An 18,069-nucleotide genomic window follows, 5' to 3' on the forward strand; every position below is an offset into this window, starting at 1 on the left:
TTTTTGGCCTATTTCTCTTTCACTGATTCATTTCTGCTCTGACATCATACTTAAAAAAAATAATTTGAGTTCAGACCCTTGTATTCTGTCTTCTTCTTCAAGTTTGAAATTCAGGAAAGTACAGGGAGGATGTTAAAAACTGTCAAAGAAATTTGGGTTTAAAAGATCGCATGTCTAGGGGATTTCCTGAATGGTGATCTTGGTATCCCTTCACTGAAGCTGAACCAAGATTAAGACTTAGTATAAAAGGGATTCAAAGAGAATGACCAAGCTGATATCAATCTACTAGCACTATTTGCAATTTTCGGGTCTAGCCTGCCCATTTGATTATAGATCCGTATTCTGTGATGAAGTTCCTTACCTTGTCATTTAGGTTTCTGAATGCACCAATCACGATTATTTTAAAGTCTGTATTGCAAAACTCTAATTTTTGTATTATTGTAAATCTGTTTCTATTGCCTCATTTTCTCTTGGTCCTTTCTTATAATGTGCTTGAATTTTTTTGGTTGAATGAACATTTTGTATAGACAAAATTGTAAAAGCCCTGGATTAGTTGTTTGTTTCTGCCAGGAAATTAAAGGCAAATAACCTGAATCCATGTAGGAACTGAGATGTTCTGAGGTGAGCTTTTAGTCTTTATAAGTCAGAGAGAAAGCAAAATGCAGAACACATTTTAAGTTTTTTGTTGACTTTCTCCAGTCCTTGCAAGATCAAGCTATTCATTTTAATTTGCTCGTATCATGCAGTTGAGTCTTAGACTTCTCTATTTCACCTTTAGCTTCTTAATTTAGGTGGGCTGGAAGTCTATATATGGAATTAGCTTGTAGTGGTGCATAATGCATATTACATGTGAAAACCAGTGAGGTTCCTGATTTGGGGCCAGCTTCCATGTGCTCAGCCTCATTAGGTTGTGTCATAAAATGTTCCCTGAGGTTCTTACTAATAAGTATCTTCCTATGAAATTTCTCTGGTGTATATTTAGAAATCACTATCTACTACTTAAGATGATGTCCCTGGTCCCTCTTGGATATTTTGAAACCTTGCCCCACCCCTCTTTTTACATAAAATCATTTATCTCCTGGAGGCAAACACTGAAATAACAGAAGCAGAAAGCTTCTCAAATTCCTAGCAAAATGCTTGTAATAATGCTGCTAATTTTTGGCAGGAGATCAGAACTTCTGATATTATATTACATCAGTATTATAAATCTGCCTTGTGCCTCTGTAAGCAAACTGGCCACCAAAATGCTGCAATAACTGATTCTACTAGACTCAGAAAGCCATAGCAGCAAGAACTAGTGTGGGACTAGGCAGAAACAAAGTAGGTCAGAACTTCCTTTGAAGACCCGCGCATTCTGCAGTATGCTTAACCATATCTCTCAAATGTTTCTGTAGCTCCGTAGGAGGAAATCTCCTGCTGGGATTAGTGTATTGCTTAAAAATGCAATTTGGATTTGTTTTCCTTAGAACAGTTTTGAAAGTTTTTTTTCCTTTTTTCCCCCAAATACAGTATATATTTTAAAATATCAGGTAATTAGATCTCTGTATTAATCGTTTAGGGCTTGGGAAGTTTGATATTTTTCTTTTGACTTAAAAAAATCAACTATAAAAGCAGAAGGTTTGGAAAGGAGAATACAATTGCAAAGCCCCCCCATCATCATCAGTCCATTAGGACTGTATAGTCATACTGCCTAAGAAAAAAAAATGTCATTAAAGCAAAAGGACTAAAATACATAATGATATTGATAGAAAAAATCACTGCTATAAATTATGTCATGTTGACCAATTACAGTGGGAGAGCAAAGTAATTCCAGAAAAATATGAGCAAATATTTAATTATACCAATACAATTTTTCCAGCAATGGAATGACCTTTTCCCACATGACACTGATGCAGGGGAGCAAATGTCCATGTGTCAGAAACTCCAACAAATTAACCCAAGAACCCAGATCAGTTGTCTCTTGTATCTCAGGTATCAACACCTTCTCATTTTTGTGAGGTTCCATTCTAAGAATCTGTGTTTGCTCTGCACTGACCCAGAAGCTGAATTAAGTGCTTGGTTGAATTTAATTTCGCTAAGGAATTGACTTACATTGAAATTAATAGTGAGCAATGAAAAATCCATCTCTTCCTTCTTTCCTTTCTTCCTTCTATCTTCTTTTACTCTTTGAAACAGGAAAAGCATATAAATGCTTAGAAATTCAAGACATGGTGATGTCATGGAAAATGGTGGAGTAGTAAGCTCCAGGAATTGGTCTCTTCACTAAAAATAACTATTGGCTTGGCAGGAACTATCAGAATCAGTGATTTCAGAACTCTGAAGTCTAGTTGAATATTTACAGTATCCAGGGTGGTGCCTGATGAAGAAAGAGGTTGGTAAATTTTGGTGAATTTTCATAGTTTATGTAGTGACTGCAATTCCAAATCATATGAGGGATAGCATGTAGCTGTGAGGATGGTGGCCCATATTTCTGGTGTTGCTTGCTGGTGCCAGGGTGGGTGACAGAGATCTTGGGAAGTCTGATATTTTTCTTTTGACTTAAAAATCAACTATAAGAGTATAAGGTATGGAAACAAGAATGCAATTGCAAAGACTTCCATCAACATCAGTCCTTCAGGACTCTAGAGTCATACAGCCTAAGAAAAAATGTCTGTCGTTAAAGCAAAAGGACCAGAATATACAATGATACTGATAGAAAAATCACTGCTGTAAGTTATATCACGTTGACCAATTAGAGTGGGAGAGCAAAGTAATTCCAGAAAAATATGAACAAATATTTAATTATAACAATATGGTTGTTCCAGCAATTGAATGATCTTTTATCACATGACACTGACACAAGGGAACAAATGTCCATGTGGCAGAAACTCCAACAAAGTCATCCTCTAAAAATCAGGATTTTGGCCACTTTAGCATGTTGCTGAGGGGCTATCATAGGAGCTGACTATTGTTTCAATTCTCATACACAGAAGCATTTTTCTGGTAATGTCAGTTGGGAGGATTCTTTCACCCGTCCCCCTTATGTATACCTAGGCATTTAAGGAAATCTCTTGTCAGGTCACTTGCTACTTGCTGACATGGCTGATAATAGAAAAGGGATTTCAGTGGCCACACATGACGAGGAATATAGTCTTTGCACAAATAGTTTGGAAAAAATCAATAAACAAATGAGGAAGACTTAGAGGGCTTCCTCAATTAAAATAGTTGTCAAAAGCAACAAACAGAATTTTTATAAAGGGGGAAGAATTTGATTTCAAGATCTTTCACATTATAATATTCAAAATGTCCAGTTCTCAACAAAAAAAATTATAAATAGACAAAGAAACAGGAAAGTGTGGCCTATTCATAAAAAATATAAAACAATAAATTGACAAAAGCATCACTGATGGAGCCGAGACATTGGAGTTACTAGACAAAGATTTTAATTGTCTTAAATATGCTCAAAGAGCTGAAGGAAACCATAAACAAAGAACCAAAGGAAATCAGGAGACTGGTGTACGAGTAAGTAAGGAATATGAAGACAGAGATAGAAATCACAAAAAGGAACCAAACAGTAATTCTGGAGCTGAAAGTACAATACCTGAATGAATTAAAAATCCATGAAGGGATGAAGTAGCAGAATTAAAATGTCTCAAGAAAGGGGAGCCTGGGGGGCTTAGTCAGTTAAGCGTCTGACTTCCCCTCAGGTCATGAACTCACAGTTTGTGAGTTCCAGCTCCACGTCAGGCTCTTTGCTGACAGCTCAGAGCCTGGAGCCTGCTTAGAGTTCTGTGTCTCCCTCTCACTCTGTTCCCACCCTGCTCTTTGTCTCTCTGTCTCTCTGTCTCTCTCTCTCAAAACTGAATAAAGATTTTTTTTAAAAGTCTCAAGAAAGAATCAATATTAAATATAAAGCACTTAAAATTACTCAATCTGAGGAGCAGAAAGAAAAAAAGAAATTGGAAAAAAAAAAGGAGCAGAGGAGCAGAACTAACGGTACCTATCAGACACTATCAAACAGACCAACACAATAATGGGAGTCTCAGAGAAAGAATATATTCTCTGACAGAAGAATATTTGAAGAAATGATGGCTAAAAACTTCCCAAAATTTGATAAGAAGATGAAACTACATATAAGAAGTAGAATAAACTTGAAGCAGGATAAACTCAAAGAGAGATCTATACTCAGACATGTTATAATCATACTGTCAAAATCCAAAGCTAAAGTCTTTTTTTCTGATAGCCATAGAAGAAAATAAAACTGTGTGTGTGTGTGTGTGTGTGTGTGTGTGTGTGTGTGTGGAGGGGGGGCTTTGGTGGCTTTGAAACTTCAGATGCCCTAAAGCCATAAGGGGGATACACTGAAAGACCTTAAGGTGAGAAACATAGAGTTGATCACAAAAGAGCATTCGTTACAGAAGACACCAGTTCTGAAAGCATATTGACTTGAACTTAGCAGATAATAAATATTAATTTCTTTCCTTTTTACTCAGATATCATTAATAGCACTTTATTTCCAAAAAAAAAAAAAATCAGTTCAAACTATCAAGTGAATACATTTTAGAGCTTTTACCTTGATCACTTCAGATTAACAATACCTCTGTTTGAGAGTGTTGGTTGTTTAACATACTCATTCTGTCTCTGGAATATGCTCCCTCTCCCCGACATGGATACTTGTTGTGAAAATGGAAGCTGGTTAGATTGAGGAGAATTTAAAGCATTGTTCAAGGGGAAAGAACTTTTTTTTAACTATACAAACTTAAGTAAAATGTACTTTTCAAGCTGTTTTTGAGATATATTGATTGCTCCCCTGAAGTTGGCAAGCATCATGAGACTAATAAATTTTCTTAATATTTTTGTTAATGTGACTGGTGTTTGCCTATTTTATGTTGCCCAGAGAGCCCAAGGAGATTGCAACTATTAAATGAGGTGTCTTGGTGATGATTAAAACTATTTGGTGAATAATGACAGAAAGATAATGAAAGAAAAAGATAACGATGAATGATAATGATAGCTTCCATATCTTGAGCACTCTCTTATATGGAATGTACATATGGTTTCTTGGTTCAAGTTTTCAATTTTCATAAAAAGGTAGTTTTCATTAAATAAATATTTACCTCATATACGTTCTGAAATAGTTGTGCTCTGGAATCACGTGTGGAGCTTTATTGAAAAAAATATATACCTTGATTTTACCAGCAACTGAGTGAGATATTGCGAATAAAATAATGAAATCATCCTAGGTCCCCACCAACAAGAAGCTAATAACTTAATCTGGGAGGGAAACAATATAAGCTGTAAGGCAGCATGAACAGAATGCTATAGGAACACAGAAGAGAGAGCAAGTGATTTTGATTGGGGGTATCACTGAAGGCTTCACTGCAAAGGTAGCATTCAATTTGAACTTAAAGGACACTAAGTATTTCACCAGGCAGAGATAGAAATAGGAGAATGGATTCTTTGTCCCAAATTGAGAAGTATATCACAAGACCAGATTTATAATCTTTAAAAATATCGAGAATATCCATTCATCTATGGATGGACACTTGGGTTGCTTCCATATTTTGGCTATTGTAAATAACACTGTAATAAACATAGGGGTGCATCTTAAAAAAAGGAGAATGGACTCTTATAATAAATAAAATTTTATGAACAGTCTTATTTTCTACTAGTGAGTTAGTAAGTGCTACCATGTGCATTGCATAAGAGTAACTATTTGGGGTAAATTTTTACTTTATAAAGACAACTTTGTATACTCAAGGCCTTCAATATTACTTCATATTTTACTTACAGAAGATTCTCAATTATTCTTGTGTAGATTACTTATACAGTTGATTCTGTGAAGCATATCTGAATTTTCAGATTGCCTTTACTTGTCCAGTACCTGACCCAAAATACCAAACATTCAACCAACAAATGCTGTGAGGCTATCAGTAACCAGCACATAGTCAGTATATGTTGAGAAAGTACTTCTGGATTGGGAGGTGAAGTCACAGGGACATAGGACAATGTTAGGAATAAGAAGGGGCATGTGTGGCTTGAAAGAGAATATTCAATATTGTAACATAATTTTCTGTTTGAAAAATGGAAAAGAACTCTCTTGCTTTTGTAATGCAAATTACAAAGAGCACATCTCTCCCTGAGTAATCATAGCTGGTAGGCATACTTAGAAGATAGAGTGAAAAAGAATTCAGAGCAAGCAGTGTAAGATACACGTTACTTACCTGAAATGCTTTCCATTGTGTTCAGTGTAATTTATACTGACATTTCTATTGCATATATAAATATGTTCCTTCTGAAACTATACATTTATTTTATTTAAAAATTAAACTCAAGTATTGGCTACGAGTAAGATTGAGTAAGCATAGTCCACTCTGTCTCTACCAATGAATACAGATCTAAAACTAAGACAGAAGGCATGGGGCAGCTGTTGTTGACTTTGAAAACTAAACAGTAGCAGATGGATTGGGTAAGAATACCAGAATTCAAAGTACCACCAAACTGGAGGTGCATTTAACACTTTTTATCCCTCAGGTCTCCCACTTTTTTTCACTGGCATGGCCACGTTTGCAAATGTGCATGGCAGGGTAGGGTAACTGAACTGGGTGGAGGACTGAGAAGGGTTCCACAGGTGAATGGGAAGTACTAGGGAGATCATAGACAGGAAGAAACCGGGGAAAGTGATCCCATAAAATTGTGAACTCTTGGGCTCATCTGAAGCTGTCATACCTGAGTCTATTTCTAACAAGCATACCAAAAACATTGAGAACTGAAATAACAGACCACTTTCCAGGTCCCATACTGAACCAACCACTGGGAACATTCATGAAACAGATCCAGATAGCCATACAAAGACTTTGAAAAGGTTGAAAACCAAACTTAAAGAGAATCACAACTCAAAGAAAGTGAGTCAGAATTTGCAACCTGAACTTAAATTAATCATGACAATTACTTGCAAATGAAAATTTCATTATTTCTCATAAGATTTGTACAAGACCCAGAATCTTATAATAAAATGTCCAGGATATGATTTATATTGCTTGACATATGAGGAACCATGAAAATCTCGTCTGCATAGGAAAAGACAGTAGGCACCAAAGCCAAGAGAATCCAGATGTTAGAATTATCTGACAAAGACTTTACACACTTATTGTAACAATGCTCCAACAAGTAAAGCCAAAAACTCTTTAAGATAATGGCAAGAAAGTTTCAGTAAAGAGAAAGAAGAAAAGAACCAAATGGAAATTTCAGAAATGAAAAAAGTAATTACCAAAAAAAAAAAAAAAACCCAAAAACAAAAAACCCACTGAGTATACACTAGAGCAGAATGGAGATAGAATCACTAAACTTGAAGATTATCTATAGAAATTGTACTATGTGGATACTAGATAAATAATTTTTAAAATATGGACACATTCTTAGATACTTAGATAATATAAAAAATTCGAAGGTTTGGGTTATTAGAGCTCCAGGAGCAGAGGAGAAGTGTGTTGCTGAAAAAATATTTGAAGACACATGGCTGAAAACTTCCCAAATTTGACACAAGACCTACAAATTCAAGAAGCCTAGTGAAACCCCAACTGGGGGCAGGGAGAGTAAAGCTAGAAATTCAAGCTCAGAAAATCAAACTGCTAAAAACTGAAGAAAAAGAAGACAATCTAGAAAGCAACAATATTACATATAGGAAAGCAATGATGCAGACGACTTCAGTTTCCAAATCAGAAACCATGGAGACCAGAAGGAAGGGACACAACATAAAGTGCCTTGTGAGGGGGCAGGGGAGACTCGTCAATCCAGAATTCTATGTTCAGTAAAATATCCTTCATGAATGATAGTGAAATAAAGACATCCTAGATGAAGGAAAATTCAGAGAAATGGCAACATTTGCCCTCGGACACCAGCTAGTGTTCCTGCTCCTAAGTACCAGAATTGGATAAAAATAGAGAAAGCAGCCCTAAAATACTTACCCACCTTCTCATGTCCCCCTAGCTCAAGGACACTTGAGGACTGCTTGAGGACTCCTTTGAAGTTCCATTTGCCCAAGCCCAAGCAGATTTATGGAGAGGAGTTTCCTCTTCTTCCCAGGAAATAGTTCACTGTCATTGATAGTGCTTATGGACCCAAGATCGTACTTGTGATGGCAATATCGGCTGCCACTTTTGGCTGCTGGCGATTGGAATATCATTCATTGTGCAGGGGTAAAGAGCTCACTGAGGCACTAAGAAATTCTAGGGTACTTGGGGCGCCTGGGTGGCTCAGTCGGTTAAGTGTCCGACTTCGGCTCAGGTCATGATATCACTGGTTGTGAGTTCGAGCCCTGCATTGGGCTCTGTGCTGACAGCTCAGAGCCTGGAGCCTGCTTCGGATTCTGTGTCTCCCTCTCTCTCTGCCCCTCCCCTGCTCATGCTCTGTCTGTCTCTCTCTCTCTCTCTCTCTCTGTCTCTCAATAATAAATGCTAAAAAAAAAAGAAGAAAGAAAAAGAAAGAAAGAGATTCTAGGGTAGAAAATGGTGCAGAAGAGACTACACCCAGTGACTGAGAGGGCAGAATGCAGTAGCTGCTTTGTGTCTTCTGATACTTGGGTTAAATAGCAACCTCGTTGGTTTGAAGATACATGTTCAAAGAAATTGCTGGCTGATGTAAGCTTGCTCTCCAGTCACACAGTCTCAGCTTCTCCTCTTACGCTTGCTCAGGCTCAACATGCAAGCCCCAGGCTGGCTTTGCTGCTGAAGAGAAGTCTGGCCAATGGGGCAGCTCTCAGATCTACCAAGACCATAGACCTCTAAGGGTTACACCATTCATCCCTCCTGCCTCCACCGGCCTCGAGGCAAACACTAACATTTTGATGACAGTATTTATTTTCCAAAGTAAAAAAAGAAAAGTGGTGTGTAACTGTTTAAAGAGTTAGAGGGAGGATCAATTCTTAGTTGGTTTGTAAAGGAAACTGCAGAAAGATGATAAACCCAGGTCTTACAATATAACATACATAGCCATCTAACTGAAGGCTCTGCTTCTTGTCACTGCAATGGCTCAGAGTCTTCTTTGAGGCCAGGGCTTCTACTGATTCTGGTTGCTCTTTATCACTGAGAGGCTTATTTTGCTGTTAATTCCTCTTTGCAAATGCCAACCAGGCTTCAATGCCGAAGGACCCAATGGAATGGGTCACATTGCTCCTTATCTTCCATTTTGAACAGCAATGCCACTGACTTTGGAGATCAGGCCTATGTGTAGGTAAAATTCAAAATTGGAATAGCTGAAAAGGGCCAGCCAGTGTGAGATGGAGGACCATGCTGGGGCCTCCAAGGAGGCTCTCCCTCCCCTAGCATGTTGCAAGGCCCTGCAGGGGTAGGCCGAAGCGGGCTTGGCTCCCTCAGAGTGCCTAACATGAACACCTTACCCTGTCACTGGCCCTTACCCTCAAGCTGATCTTAATATACATATGGAAAAGAAAGTGAACTAGAATAGCCAGAGTAATGTTGAAAATAATGAAAAAGAGTTTGAGGGCTCACACTACTTGGACCCAAGACTTACTGTAAAGCTGCCTTATGACAGTGTGGTACTGACAAAAGAATGGATATATAAACAATAGGAACAGAGTGAAGAGTTCAGATATAGACCCATACAACCATGGTCAGTTGTTTCAACAAAAGGATAGTCATTGGGGTGCCTGGGTGGCTCAGTTAAGCATCTGACTTTGGCTCAGGTCTGATTTTGGCTCACAGTTTGTGAGTTTGAGTGCCACATCTGTGCTATTAGCACAGAGCCTGGAGCCTGCTTCGGGTTCTGTCTCCTTTTCTCTCTTCCCCTCCCCAACTCATACTCTGTCTCTGTCTGTCTCTCTCTCTCAAAAATAAATAAACATTACAAAAAGAATTTAAATAATAAAAAAAAAAAAGGATAGTCATTCAACAAATGATCCTGGGACAATTGGACATCTAGATAGAGGGGGAGAATGAATCTACAGACAGGCTTCATAACATATATGGAAATTAAAAAAAATAACTCAAAATGGATCTACCTGAATGTAAAATCTATATCTATGAAACTTCTAAAAGAAAACATAGGAGAAAATCTTTGAGACCTTGGGTTGGGTTGGAGAAGTCTTAGGTATGAGATCAAAAGCAAATCTATAAAAATGGAAAAATTTGTCCTCCTCAAAATTAAAAATATAGGCTTTTTGAAAGAGTGCTTTCAGGGGCGCCTGGGTGGCACAGTCGGTTAAGCGTCCGACTTCAGCCAGGTCACGATCTCGCGGTCCGTGAGTTCGAGCCCCGCGTCGGGCTCTGGGCTGACGGCTCGGAGCCTGGAGCCTGTTTCCGATTCTGTGTCTCCCTCTCTCTCTGCCCCTCCCCCGTTCATGCTCTGTCTCTCTCTGTCCCAAAAATAAATAAAAACATTGAAAAAAAAATTTAAAAAAAAAAAAAAAGAAAGAGTGCTTTCAGAGTAAAGAGATAAGCTGCAACTGGGAGAAGATACCTGCAAAGCGCATGTCTGACAAAGGGTTTGTTTCTGGAATATAAAAATGACTCCTAAAACTCAATAATAAGAAAACAAACAACCTGATTTAAAAATGAGCAAAAAATTTGATCAGACACTTTAACAATGAAGATATATGGATATTGAATAAGCACATGGAAAAGATGATCAGTATCATTAGTTGGTAGGAAAACAAACTTTAAACCATGATGATAAGAACTGGCAATAATAAGTGCTTGCAAGGACGTAGAGCAACTAGAATACTCGTACTTTGAAGGTGGGAATGTAAAAAATACTACAACTGCTTTGGAAAATAGTTTCCCACTTTCTTATAAAGTTAAAAATACACTCATCATATGACTCATTCATAAGTATTTACAGAAGAGAAATGAAAACATATGTTCACACACACAAAAATGTTTACACAAATATTTATAGCATCTTTATTCTTAATTACCCCAAACTGGAAACAACTCAAATGTCCTTCAACAACTGAACAGATTAACAAGGGTTGATACATCCTTACGAAGAATATTTCTCAGTAATAAAAGTGAGCAAGCACTTATGTAAGTAACAACATGGTAGGATATTAAATGCATTATGCTGAATGAAGGAAACCTGACTACAAAGACCACTTACTACATAAGATTCAATTATATGACATTTTCAAAAGGGAAAAGCAATAGGAACACAAAAGAGTTCAGTGATTTATGGGTATAAAAGGTGGACTGGGGGCGCCTGGGTGGCTCAGTCGGTTAAGCGGCTGACTTCGGCTCAGGTCACGATCTCGCGGTCCGTGAGTTTGAGCCCCACGTCAGGCTCTGTGCTGACAGCTCAGAGCCTGGAGCCTGTTTCGGGTTCTGTGTCTCCCTCTCTCTGACCCTCCCCCGTTCATGCTCTGTCTCTCTCTGTCTCAAAAATAAATAAACATTAAAAAAAAAAAGTGGACTGACTGCAAAGGAGACAGAAGATTTAGGGGAATGATGAAATTGTTTTATATTTGGTTTTGGTAGTAGTTACATAACTATATGTGTTTGTCAAAGATCAATGAAGTATACACTAAAGAGGATGAATTATACATGTGCAAACCACACCTCAATAAACTTATCCACAAAATTTTTTTAAAACTACCACTTCAACTGAAGTTGCATCAATTTTTCTTAAACACTGAGTTGAACTGAGGAAACTATTAGTGCAATATGAATTCACAATGATACAGCAATGCTAGGCTCATGAGCGTAATTTTTTGGAAAAAAGAAAAAAGTTCATCAGGCAGGGAGAAGCCGGAGATTGTGGTATATCATTTACCTATAAGCATTGGCTTCCAAAACAGCCCAGTACTCTATAAGAAGGCATTAACCATGTAATAAGGGAGTCAATTAGGTGGAGAAATGTTGATTATACACCAGATATTTACCTTGCTTTACAAAAATTTTAATGCTGTTCGTGAAGTTATTTTGTCTCATATTGAAGTTCCTCAGTTGTCAACAGGAGAGAGCCTGGCTGGATTTAAAGTAGGAACACATTTTTTTCTGTGCTTTCCTAAAGCAGGCATAAGACTTAGTGCTTCAGCTATCAAAAAAGTATAACTTTCAGCAAAGCTTGGTATAGTCGTCTGATATATTGAAGTTTTGAATACATTGAATCTGAAACACCAGCATTATTTCTCTTTATGATTTACTTTGAACATACAGAGCCAGAATCCAGCTATGGATTCAGCAAATTGTCTCTTAAAATGCCTCATCATTTTCTTGTCTTAATGAAGCTTATAAAGAGAAGGCTCTTAAAAATTATTTCAAAGAAAATACCCAAATCCAATCTCTGCAAGATGAATTCAGGCAATATTTTCCTGATGTCGCTCCTGAAAATGCCATTTAGAAGGTTATGAGAAAGGCTTTTCTTACTAATGTTGAGTCATTGCCAGATTTTAAGAGGGATTTTAGAATTCAAATTTGATGTAGCTGTCAAAAAGAATATATGGAACGTCACTTTGGATATTTTGGGGGCAAAATATCTCTCTGTTTGTCACAAGAGAAGAGGATTTGAGTGTCATCTATTTTCATCAGCATACATTTGCAAAGTTATATATTTTCCTGTACTTTTGCCTCTGAAAGCAAAGTAGTATAGTAGGCTCAGTGGTAGTTATTAGTGTCATGGCTAGATATTCTGGTTCTTTGTTTTTTAGCATATGATAGAATTAACACTTCCTGACTCTGTTTTGCTTGTTTGTGTGGTGTGTGTATAGTTTTAGATAGTTATGAGTGGAAAGGAGGCATGACATTTGCAGGCTGAACATTTAATGCCAAAGTGAGATACCCTAGAACTCTTTCCAACTGCCTTGTCCACCAGCTATATTCACTTCCTAAGGCTGCCATAACAAATTACCATGAATTGGGTGGCTTAAAACAACAGGAATTTATTCCATCACAGTTTAGGAGGCCAGAAGTACAAAATCAAGGTGTCCGAAGGCTTGGTTCTTTCTGGAGACTCTAAAGGAGAAACCATCCCATGCCTCCCTCTTAGCTTCTTGTAGTTGGTGGCAGTCCTTGGCACTCCTGGCTTTGTAGGCATAGCACTCTAATTCCTGTCTCCATCTTCACATCACCTACTCTGTGTTTGTGTGTCCATTTCTCTTCTTCTTCTTTTTTAAATTTATTTTTATTTTTTTTTAATGTTTGTTTATTTTTGAGACAGAGCACAGGCAGGGGAGGGGCAGAGAGAGCAGGAGACACAGAATCCAAAGCAAGCTCCAGGTTCTGACCTGACAGCAGAGAGCCTGATGTGGGGCTTGAACCCACCAAATGTGAGAAAATGACCTGAGCTGAAGTCCGGCACTTGACCGACTGAGCCACCCAGACGCCCCATCCACTTCTCTTCTTATGAGAACAGTAGTCATTGGGTTTAGAGCTCACCCTAAATCCAGGATGATTTTGTCTTGATGTTCTTAACTAATTACATCTGCAAAGGCCCTATTTCTAAATATGGTCGCATTCTGAGGTTCCAGGTGGACATGGGTTTTTGGAGGACACTTACTATACCAGCGATAGTCCGGATACTTTATGCTCCATCAGCCTGAGATCCAGAGTGATGATAGCATGGAGCAGAGCCCAAGCCAACCTATAATGGACCTATAGCATATGTGACAAAGAAATCCGTGCCATAGCAAGTCATTGAGATTTCAGGGCTATTTAGTACCATAGCATCCACAGATATGTATAGGTCTCACGTTTAAAGTGACCCTTTTAGTGTTCAACTTTCCATCTTTCCTGGTGTGAAAATGTCTGTTGGGAGCAAACAAACTCAGTGGTCCTATTAACATCAAATGGTTAAGGTAAAAATTCCTTTTTTAAAATAAAATATATATTAATTTTTCTTCTAAAATGAATCTTACTTTGATATTTTTGTCACAATCTTGAATTTATTTTGACACTTAAGCTTAAACCCTACTTTAAAATAAGTTATCTGAAGGATACTTGGGTTAAAAAAATTGACAAGTACTAGTTTGTAAAGGATAATGTATTCACATTAGGAAAGTTAAAAAGTACTTTGGGTAAATAAATTTATTCAAAGCTTTATCATTTCAACAAAATGTCCATCAAAATCTACATATTTCTTTTAATATAAGAAAATGACACACAGGTTTATTTAAAAAAAAAGTCACAACAGTTTATTCTTTTAACTAATTTCCTTTGGGTTTAATATAAAAATGTTATACTTATTATTTTTGAGTCTGTTCTTCATATTGGTCTATAGTTTTCTGGGTTCTCATTTTAGGATTTTAATTTTGCTTTCTTCATTGAATGTGTGAGGACATTTGGATTTTTATTTTTTTTTTGTGTTTTTTTTTTTTTTGGTCCCAGTGCCCTGAAACAGTTTCAATATCACAGGAAGTGCATTTTCCTTTTGGTGTTTTTTGCTGTTGATTTTAAGTTTGATGGAAATATTTCATACCTCATCTGGGTTTGATCTTAATTTGAATTTTTTTTTTTTTTTAGAGAGGGGGGGGGAGGAGGAGAGGGGAGCAGGGAAGGGGAGGGAGGGAGAGAGAGAGAGAAAGAGACAGAGAGAGAGAGAGAATCTCAAGCAGGGTCTGTATCCAGTGTAGAGCCCAACACAGGGCTCCACCCCACAACCCTGGGATCATGACCCAAGCCAAAATCAAGAGTGTATGCTTAACTGACTGAGCCACCCAGGTGCCATTGGGTTTGATCTTTATCACAGGTGATGTTAACAGACTTCTTCATTGGTATATTATTGATCTACTTGTATAGTATTTCTTTACTTTCTTAAGCTAAATTTGGTAATATAGCATTTTCCTTGAAAATAGATTTTCAGTAAGATATTAACATGACCATAAATGTATATGTAATATGTACATATTTTAAATGTATATAATGTTATGGCATTATGAGGACCACAACTAAAATATTTTCCTCATATACTTACATTCCTTCTCTTACTCCTAATGATGGAAATCCTTGTTTTTAACTATTTCTTAGTTTTTAATTTTATTATGGGTTTTTTTTCTAAGCCTCATCCACTGTTCTCTACTTTTTCTTTTAGATATAGATGTATATGCATGTGTTTATAGATAGATTTAGATGTACGATGTCACTCTGACTTGTGTTTCTGGCTTTCTTCTAGGGTCCCTTTTATACACCTCCATATTTGCATCCAGGGTCTTGGAGGTTGGGAAAACTTCCTTTCAATTTCTGTTTTATTTCCACTCAATGAGTGCAGTTTTCTAACATTTTCTTCTTCCTTGTGCTGATAAAATTCACTTATTGGAAGGGGCTGTAGGTGAAGGAGACAAGAGAGTTAAACACACAGGCTGAATTCACTGCTCTAAATCAGAGCTCTCTCTCCTTGATTTTGAGTGGTTACTTCATGTTTCTCATGGTCCCAGCTAACTGTCTGGTGCATAGTAAGTCCTTAAAAGCAGTAAGTATTGATGGATTTTTAGTAGGTTGAAAACAATCACTTTGTACAGGAGAGTGAATCTGTTAAATATTGTGATAAGACTTGAATTTAAAGATTCATTTATAGTATATTTATGTTTTTACTCATTTAGCAAACATTCACAAGATGTACCTCATTTCAGCCCATATATGGAGCACAAAATAACACAATGACATGGGTCCTGTCATTGTGGTTCTTACGTAAGCCTTTAAGTCTCTACTTTGCATTCAGCTCTTGATTCTATCCTTCTTAACATAGTAAATACTGTTGTTCATTCCTATACTTTACAAGTATAAATCCCTTGATAATTTCCAAGGCACTTTCTCAGATGTTGGGATCTCCTTTGGTCACATAACTAAATGTGATGATAAGGGATCTAAATTCAAGGTAGCCACAAGGACCAAATATGTTATCATTTCTCTCTTTAATCGAGATTGAAAGCACCAGAGATGTAATTAATTTGGAAAATTTACTGAGCGTTCAGAGCTTTGAACACAGTTTATCTATCAGGCAGCCACATTTACACCCTAAACTCCTATGAAGAGCCCTGAATGAACGCCAACGTCAATTATATGTCGCAAGGTGTGTATACAGTTTATCAATTGCTTAGATCTTTAACTGACATAAATCCTATGGAGAATGGAGGATGAAACTGGCAGGACAGTATAGGATGCTGTCGTTCTGGAAAAAAGAAAATTCAATATACCCAATGGCTGTTATCATAGATGAATCAGACCAGAAATTAGAACAATGAAAGGGACAAAATGTGGAGAAAATATAAAAACTGGAAGACAAGTGAAAATTCAGTCACCCTATTCAGCTCTTTGTGCAGTCCTGAGTGATTGGCATTTAGTGACAATCCAGGTGGCTAGCTGAGGTGTTCACCTGTCACTAGGTTTTTTTGGTGTCCTGTAAACAGTGGGCTACAAGCCATTTTGCAGAAAAGTTAAATTAAGTCTGAACCATTCCTAACTGCCAGCATAATCAAGTCCTATTTGCCACTAGGCATAAAATGAAGTGGAGTTCTTGAGGATTTTTTATTCAGTCTCTGTGGTTTCTTAAAAAATGCAAAATGAATTTCTGAGAAGATGCTAAATTTACTTGCAACTCTAAAAACTTATCACTCCCTATGGAGGGATGATGAAATGATTAACTACAGGTTACCTGAGAAGTTGGAACACCTAGGCTTTAAGCAATAAGGAAAGTTCCTTTGAATCCAGAGGGATAACTTATAATTCATCTGAAGGCTCTCAATGCGTAATCGGAAAGAAAAGAAAAGAATTAATAATGTGGAATAAGGAAGAATATGAAGGACCAGGGAATGTTGTAATTACCACCCATTCTGCTGTGTGGAAAATAGGGAATAATATAGTCTGATTGTGCAAAGCATAGATTTAAAAGAGAACCCACATAAATGGAAGAGGGGAAAGAGCCATTTGTTCCTTACCACCTCTTGACAAGTGATTTCTGAATCCCCTCTCTAGTGCTTTGTTATCAATAATAATAAAGGTGATTTAAAATAAAACAATGTCTATTCTGAATCTACACAGGAATTAAGGCATGTCTAGATTCCAAATATGCAGTCTTTTCATAGTGCCAAAAATAAACCTGAGACCTAAGGTTATTATCAAGTATTATGTGCCAGGTACAGTTCTAAGCAATTTACATGGATCTCTTCCAATCATTCCCATAAAATCCGCTATATAACTTCTCAGGTCCATCTGGATTCTGCATCTTTCAGTGCTTCTTCTTGTACACAATCAGTGTGAACAAATGGATGATCAACATTCTCTACTGCCTCTTTTTTCCTGGGTGCTTCTCATACACCATCTTCTGTAGTCTTTACAACAAGCCTGTGTGGAATGTACTAATATCCCCATTTTTGCAGACGAGGAAACTGGGGCTCAGAGAGATGGAGTAAATGGTCTTTGCCTTCACAGAACAGAACTGGTGAACACAGGATTCAAATTTGAGCAATCTGTCTCTAGAATTGGTACTCTTGAGAATATGCTAAGTTGCTTTCATTACGCCAAGGAGGATTTTTGCCAAATACTCATTCTCAAAATTATCCTCTATGAGATCAAAGTGAGACAAGCATAATACATGGCATAATAACTCCACTGAGTTCAGAATCAGTCACAGAATCATTAAAATAGCAAGCAGCCTCTGTTCTCACACCTCAGCTGCTTAACTGTCCCTGAGGTTCCAAACGTCTATTCTCTAGCAGGAGTGATATTTCACAGGATGGTGTGTGTTTAGCTGATCTTTTAAAGAAACTTCAGCTGGCTTATCCAAAGAGACAAAACAGCACTGCATTTTTAAACAGAAAATATTAATACATTTCACTAGCGTGAATATAACTGCTGTTCTGTTGTGTGACTATAATGCTTTTTCAACGAGTGTTATTATTAATTAGCCATCTCAAAAGTGACAGAAAGACCTAGTGATAAAGGTAAGGATATAAATAAAAACTGTTATTCTTAATAAGTTGTCTGGGGGCGCCTGGGTGGCGCAGTCGGTTAAGCTTCCGACTTCAACCAGGTCACGATCTCACGGTCCGTGAGTTCGAGCCCCGCGTCGGGCTCTGGGCTGATGGCTCAGAGCCTGGAGCCTGTTTCCGATTCTGTGTCTCCCTCTCTCTCTGCCCCTCGCCCG

Source organism: Herpailurus yagouaroundi, unplaced genomic scaffold (assembly GCF_014898765.1).
Source record: "Herpailurus yagouaroundi ecotype Mexico unplaced genomic scaffold, PumYag 189, whole genome shotgun sequence".
Classification (NCBI taxonomy): Eukaryota; Metazoa; Chordata; class Mammalia; order Carnivora; family Felidae; genus Herpailurus; species Herpailurus yagouaroundi.